Source organism: Berghia stephanieae, chromosome 12 (assembly GCF_034508935.2).
Source record: "Berghia stephanieae isolate SIO BIC M18660-M18661 chromosome 12, UCSD_Bste_1.3, whole genome shotgun sequence".
Taxonomy (NCBI): Eukaryota; Metazoa; Mollusca; class Gastropoda; order Nudibranchia; family Aeolidiidae; genus Berghia; species Berghia stephanieae.
Window position 1 is genome coordinate 35,990,190 of NC_088371.1, and position 7,500 is coordinate 35,997,689.

Here is a 7,500-nt window from a genome sequence, read left to right on the forward strand (position 1 = left end):
TGGCGTACCATGATCACAGATGTCTGGCACAGACATGGTACTTGAAGAAGAAGTTTTATTTTATAACTATAATAATTAATAATGTAAGCTTTAAAAATCACGAGGCCTCTATTTAGCTATAATGATGGGGGTTATGAATGGTTTATTTAATATCCTTTGTCCGTTTGCTAATTTTGTTTCAGAAGAATTTAACGGATTTTACGAGTGCTTAATTAAAACTTAAGATACAAATATTTTAATTCGTTTTTTTTAAACAATAAGGCACATGGATATGGATTCTATCCCAGTTTCTCTAGCCTTAAACGGACAAATCGATCGCTTGTTATTCGTTGGATAAGACGTTTGTCTATAGTAAAGTACTTTCCGCCAGATCAAATACAGCCAGTCACCCAATCACTGCTGGAAAGGGAGAGAGGGAGAGAGAGAGAGAGAGAGAGAGAGAGAGAGAGAGAGAAAGAGAGAGAGAGATAGGGAGAGAGAGGGGGGGAGAGAGAGAGAGGGGGGGGGAGAGAGGGAGAGAGAGGGGGGAGAGAGGGAGAGAGAGAAGGGGGGAGAGAGGGAGAGAGAGAGGGGAGAGAGAGAAAGAGAGAGAGAGAAAGATAGAGAGGGTGAGAGAGAGAGAAAGAGAGAGAGAGAGACAGAGACATAGAGAGGGAGAGAGAGACAGAGAGAGAGGGTGAGAGAGAGAAGGAGAGAGAGAGACAGAGAGAGAGGGTGAGAGAGAGAAGGAGAGAGAGAGACAGAGAGAGAGACACACACACAGAGAGAGAGACAGAGAGAGAGAGAGAGAGAGACAGAGACACACAGAGAGAGAGAGAGAGAGAGAGAGAGAGAGAGAGAAAGAATTTCTGCCTCATCTGGGATCCATTCAGGTCCCACTACTAGCTAGTGAACTCAGCTATAGATAGTTCGAAGTCACTCAGGTCTTTGTTGATGTTTTTGCCATCCGCGTTTATGAGTAATGCTCACTGAACTGTATTAACCCGACTATAAACGTTCATGGATACACACAGTTTTGTGTGTTGGTCCGTTATACTTCCGGATGGCAATGTTATGAGCTTCTTAGCCAAGCGCATACTATCTATATCATTAATTTGTTATCAAATAGTTATTTACATTCGGTAGATAGGTGTGTGTGTGTGTGTGTGTGTGTGTGTTCATGTGTTCATGCGTATTAAGAACATGATAATAAGTGTCAGTAATAATGAGTTCACATAGCTCACAGTTAGGGGCAACGTGACCTACCAACCTCAAATGGGTATAATTTAGTCGGGATAAATCGGATGCTAAATAATTAATATCAAAGTAAAAATTATGACTAAAATTATGAAATATTAGACTTCGGTACTTTAAGAAACTATGTTTGTTCTTCTCATAATAACCTTAACATCATCTCATATTGTTAATGTAAATCAAATTTTCAGAATCTGAATCATTCTCGAAATTAGACTATTGTCAGTCGATGATGCATATTATTTATATATATTTATATATTTATATATATATATATATATATATATATATATATATATATATATATATATATATAAATAAATATACAGGTGTGTGTATAGCGTTCATAAAAATAAATGAGTGTGCCACCCAGAAAGTAATTATAAAACACAGTCACGCCCCAGTATGCCAAACACCTCTGATCCACATTCAAACAATCCTAATAAAGCCTATACGTGAGGTACGTTTAAAATACAAACAGGGTAGGCTACAGGTGTCCACCAAGTCTGAGTACATGGTCTCGAGTTCGGTTTTCCTGAATACACGGTTTCCTCGAATACACGGTTTCCTAGAACTCATGTAAATGTCCAGATTTTTCCCCCTTATTTTTCCTTGCGTACAGTTTCCCTCTAACTTTTTTTTTGCATGTACCGAGAAGATCGAAGAAACCGTGGAAGTGTGTGTGTGTGTGTGTGTGTGAGAGAGAGAGAGAGAGAGAGAGAGAGAGAGAGAGAGGGGGGGCGAGATAGAGAAAGAGATAGAGAGAAAGAGATAAAAAAGAATGAGAGAAAGAGAGAGGGAGGGAGAGAGAGATAGTAGAGAGAGAGGGAGATAGAGAGTGTGTGAGAGAGAGAGGTAAAGAGAGAGAGAGAGAGCGAGAGGTAGAGAGAGAGAGCGAGAGGTAGAGAGAGAGGACATAGGAGAGGGAAGAGAAAGAGAGAGGGAGATAGAGAGTGTGTGAGAGAGAGAGGTAAAGAGAGAGAGAGAGAGAGAGAGAGAGAGAGAGAGAGAGCGAGAGGTAGAGAGAGAGGACAGAGGAGAGGGAAGAGAAAGAGAGAGGGAGAGGGGGTGAGAGGGAGTGATATATATATATATATATATATATATATATATATATATATAGAGAGAGAGAGAGAGAGAGAGAGAGAGAGAGAGAGAGAGAGAGCGAGATAGAGAAAGAGATAGAGAGAAAGAGATCTAAAAAATAATGAGAGAAAGAGAGAGGGAGAGAGAGATAGGAGAGAGAGAGAGAGAAGGGAGGGGGAGGGGAGGGAGATAAATATATATATATATATATATATATATATATATATATATATGGCTAAATAGATAGATAGAGAGAGAGAGAGAAAGAGAGAGAGAGAGAGAGAGAAAGAGCAGAGAGAGAGAGAGAGAGAGACAGAGAGAGAGAGAGAGAGAGAGAGAGGAAAAATAATTTTTTTTTCAGGTCACGTTCTGTTTCGATTAATTATTCATTCGTGTCGTCATTGGTGAAATTGATAGCACTTTGGATTCGCAAAAGAGGTCACTCCTCGGGAAATAGTTCAAATTTTCACAGGTGGTAGCTCTCTTCTTCCACTCATTTAACCTGACATAGTCCCTTAAAACCAAATTAATGATGCTATGCTTTAGGTAGAATACTCACAACATCGCCAGTCGAATAAAACGTTGAATCGCAAAACTATGCGTAACCTTGAAACTAAATAGTCTGATTGATATAATGTAGTGAGAACTAATCACCAAAAACAAACAAAGAGCTTAGTCACGTCAATTTCGTCCCTTCAATTATAGTGGACGAAGTTCATTCCGGTTTCAGGAACAATTAATTGCCTCTTCATACATTTGGTATGATAAATTATTGTAATATCGCCTAAAAAAAGTTAAGGCGTCATGTCCCGACCTACATGTTAATGTTACGTGTTGCTGTTGGCCAGGGAAACTTTGTCAAGCTCCTTGAGCACGTTTAGTGGATATTGCTCTATATAAAAGCTCAATTTAAATATATATATATATATATATAATATATATATATATATATATATTATTTCTACCCAATAACACTCATAATTATCACGATCCAAACAGTTGAGCACTCTCGGGACCAGTAGCCACACACCACTCTCAACATGACAACAATGAAGAAAAAAACCGTAGACTATTCGATGAAAAACGTCCCCAACCCTAACAAATACTGAGGAGATGAGAGAATCACCGAAACGCACGTTTTGGCTAACATATACGTGAGTGAATTTATTTATTTTTATATGCTCTAATTATCGAGCACTCTCGTACCTACAAGTACCCAATAATACTCATAATTATATATATATATATATATATATATATATATATATATATATATATATATATATATATATATATAACATAAAAATGGAAATTACACTTACCTTGAATGTGTAGTTGTACAGAAACTTTGGTTATATATTTATCCAAAGCAATCCAAGGTATTATATAGAACTTGTCAACAACAAATATTATAGTTGTTGACGTTAAAAGTAAAATCCAAACTCCGAGACAATGATACGAAAATAGAATAGAAATAGAAACACTTCACAGCTTAAACACAGTTAATAATAATTACAGCAGGCGTGTGTAAGTGGTGTGCTTTCTTGCGAGTGGGTTAAGAATGTTTATATTTAATCTATGTATTAATTATTAAAATTTTCACACAGCAGCTGCATTGGTAGACGTAACGATGTCAACGCGACTGACTATCTAGCTCCGATGATATGAAAACGACGACAAAGAAGTAAGAAGAAGAGAATAGCAATGACACATTCCGTGTAAGATGATGATGCCGTTGCTGGTGGTGATGATTATTATTATTATTATTAATAGCGTTGTGTATTATTATGATTATTATTATTTTATTAGCCTATGTTATGATTGAATTTGATTGAAATTGACGACACGACAAACCACGCCGGGTTTGGGTCTACTGTTACTAACTGCTGTGACTACTACACGTCTGATGCTACGGGTGTTGTCGTTGTTGCACACTTCACAAACACACACACATCTAGATTCTATGTACTACACACATGAAATCAATCACAATGGAGAGATAGATAAGGATTTTGTCACTAATCCAGCATTGTGGTCGATTTTCCTTTAATAATATAAAAAAAGAGAGATATTATAATAAAGAAATCGATAACAAATCAATATCATCTCAGGGTTTGTATCTATCTATCTATCTACCTAAATAATATATCTATTATTGATAATAATAATATAATAATAATAATAATAATAATAATAATAATAATAATAGTAATAATAATAATAATAATAATAATAATAATAATAATAATAATAATAATAATAATAATAATAATAATAATAATAACAATAATAATAATAACAATAATAATAATAATAATAATAATAATAATAATAATAATAATATAATAATAATAATAATAATAATAATAATAATAATAATAATAATAATAATAATAATAATAACAATAATAATAATAATAATAAAAAAATAGAGTGCTCTACCAAATGAGCTAACATGTATTGATTGAAAATTATTTTCACTGGTGAGTTTATTAGAAAATAATCATAATTGAAATAATAAGTAGTTTTTAATTTATTTAAATTTATTCTAAAAATTGTTAACGTTGTACAATAAGACTATGTTTTTAAAAATCTTTATTCTTTAAAGATCGTGGGTTATAACCAGTCTTTGGTTTTATTTTTTAAAGAAACTTTTTAAAATGTTATTTTATTGCTATATTTTTGGGAAGTAATTTTCATTTCCACTACAGATACGACGCTGGGCGCTTTTATATTTTTTTCTATTTATTCATCCCTCTAATTACTTATTTATTTATATATTTATTTGTTTATTTATCTTTTCATCTATTATTTATTTGTCTATAAATTAAGTTATTTATTTATTTATTATTGATTTTATTTTTTAAAATTAATTTATTTATTTATTTATCTATTTATCTATTTATTTTTAAATTTATTTATTTATATAATAAGTTAAATCATCTATTTGCACATTTTCAGTTATTCCCTTTTGAGAAGTTCAACGGCGAATGCGTGCAAAATTCTAAGGCTATAACACAGTATCAAGACATTTTCCGAATTAAAGTCAATGTGATCTCTAGATAATCATTTAAGTATCGTTTAAGTGGCAGGTTGGTGTTTTGGATGTAATATTATGGGGTCTTGTGAACTTGAAGCAGGTCAGAAGAATGCTTGACTTTGGTCTGTTATCTGTGGAGAGAAGAGGAAAATGTGGGATTAATATTGAGTGTGTAAAGGGGAGGGGGGGGGGCGCTAGAATTAATTGCTGAATGAGTGAATGAATGAATGAATGAATGGATGAATGAATGAATGGATGAATGAATGAATAAATGGATGAATGAATGAATGAATGAATGAATGAATGAATGAATGAATGATGAAACAATAAGTGAGTGGGCGAGTGAGTGAGCGAATAAAAGAATGAATAAACGAATGGGCGAACGATGGATGGATGGATGAAAGGATGAACGAACGAAGGATGAATGAATTGATGGAATGAATGAATGAATGAATGAATGAATGAATTGATGGAATGAATGAATGAATGAATTGATGGAATGAATGAATGAATGAATGAATGAATTGATGGAATGAATGAATGAATGAATAAACGATTTGTTAAATAAATAAATGAATGAATGTGTGTATTGATGGGCGGATGGGTGAATGAATTGATGGATGGATGGATAGATTGAAGGATGGATGAATGAATTCTTTAAAGAAAAAAACTATACCAGCAGTTAGTGTGCGATGGAGCAAATTAATAATTTAATGCATGGATGCATATTAACATGATAACTTTAAAACACCACTAAATTACACATCTTAACTTTTCTATTGAAAAAGGAAGTCGTTTGTCCAGTTAATTGAAATAAAAAAAGATACACATTTCATAGCCTTCGGAAGGAATCGTCCAAGGATTTCCAACAAGATTTGAACCTATTCATCTAACTTACGGGGGTCCCGATAGCTCAGTTGGTAGAGCACTCGCTTCACACGCCAAGGTCGAACCCGGGTGCAAACGAGATCTATTTTTTTACCTCCCCCCCCCCCCCCCCCCCAGAAGTGAATGGGTGCCTGGGTATCTTAGATCTGGCGGAAAGTACTTTGCGATAGACTAGCGTCCTGTCTAAATGGTAGCAAGCAATTGCTATTGTCCGTTTCACGGGATAAACTCCGGCTCCATGGGCCTAATGCATGGCGTACTAAAAGAGTCAGTTATAGTAGGGCTATGGCCTAATGGCTCTGAAGGACTACTACATCTAACTTACACGAGACCAATGGACAGTGACATATAATCTTACCACGAATCTATAATCTAACACATCATACGAATACCATAGGTATAAAATGCTTAAAGATTTGAATTAGTATGCGGCTCTGGGACAACACTCGCTTTCGGGATCGGAAGGTCCCGAGTTCGAGCCTCGCTCGGCGCATAGTTGAGTCCTTGGAAAAGACTCTTTACTCACATTCTCTCACCGTACTCGGGTATATATATATATATATATATATATATATTCATTGATTCACTTTATTTATTTATTTATTTATTTATTTATTTATTTATTTATTTAATTTTTTATTTAGAGAATAGTGAGGAGGAAATTATGTCTTGAAAATGGTTACAAAATGGAAAGAAGAATTATAATTATAAATGCAACCACCTACAAACAACAACAATAAAAATAAAATGAACAATAACAATAACACGAGGTTTGGTATTGCGTGTTCAGCGGAGCGTGACGGCAGTAGATTCGTCATACCATGCCATGCGATACATCTTGATTGTCTGGGGGGTCACTTGAGAATTATAAGATAATCGTGTGCCATTTCTGGCCTGGTGCTGTGCATGTAAATGAGATAGTGTTGAATTTAATGTCTACTACTTACTGTCATGTCACACAATGACAAAAAGTCGTATCCTTCATTGAGCTTTTATATAGAGCAATATCCACTAAACGTGCTCAAAGGGTCCCTGACCAACAGCATCATGAAATAATATGTGGAACGAGACATGACGCCAGCGCTGTTAAAATAAATAAATAATATAAAATAAAATTCCCTTTATACATCCCATAGGGGGAAATTATTCTCTAGGGTCTATTCCAAGGAAAGACTGGAATAACCCAGGCGTCAGCCGCAGTGCAGCGCTGCAAAATGAGCTAGGGCGAGGTGACTTGCTCAAGGATTAAAGAA

At 34.6% G+C, this 7,500-nt stretch overlaps 1 protein-coding gene across 12 annotated transcripts in view; it reads right to left on the bottom strand.

The window, feature by feature from the left end:
• The window catches only part of LOC144957880 (unconventional myosin-Ia-like), a 228,203-nt gene that overhangs the window by 97,474 nt on the left and 123,229 nt on the right, over nt 1-7,500 (bottom strand). For 7 of the 12 annotated variants that reach the window (XM_078889387.1, XM_078889385.1, XM_078889386.1 and 4 more), the window contains exon 1: nt 3,642-4,257. The exons of 4 other annotated variants lie outside the window; for them this stretch is intronic. The gene's annotated coding sequence lies outside the window, so the exon portion shown is untranslated. Of the gene's footprint in view, nt 1-3,641; nt 4,364-7,500 lie in introns of those variants that run through there. One more of the 12 variants, XM_078889390.1, reaches the window with a different exon arrangement.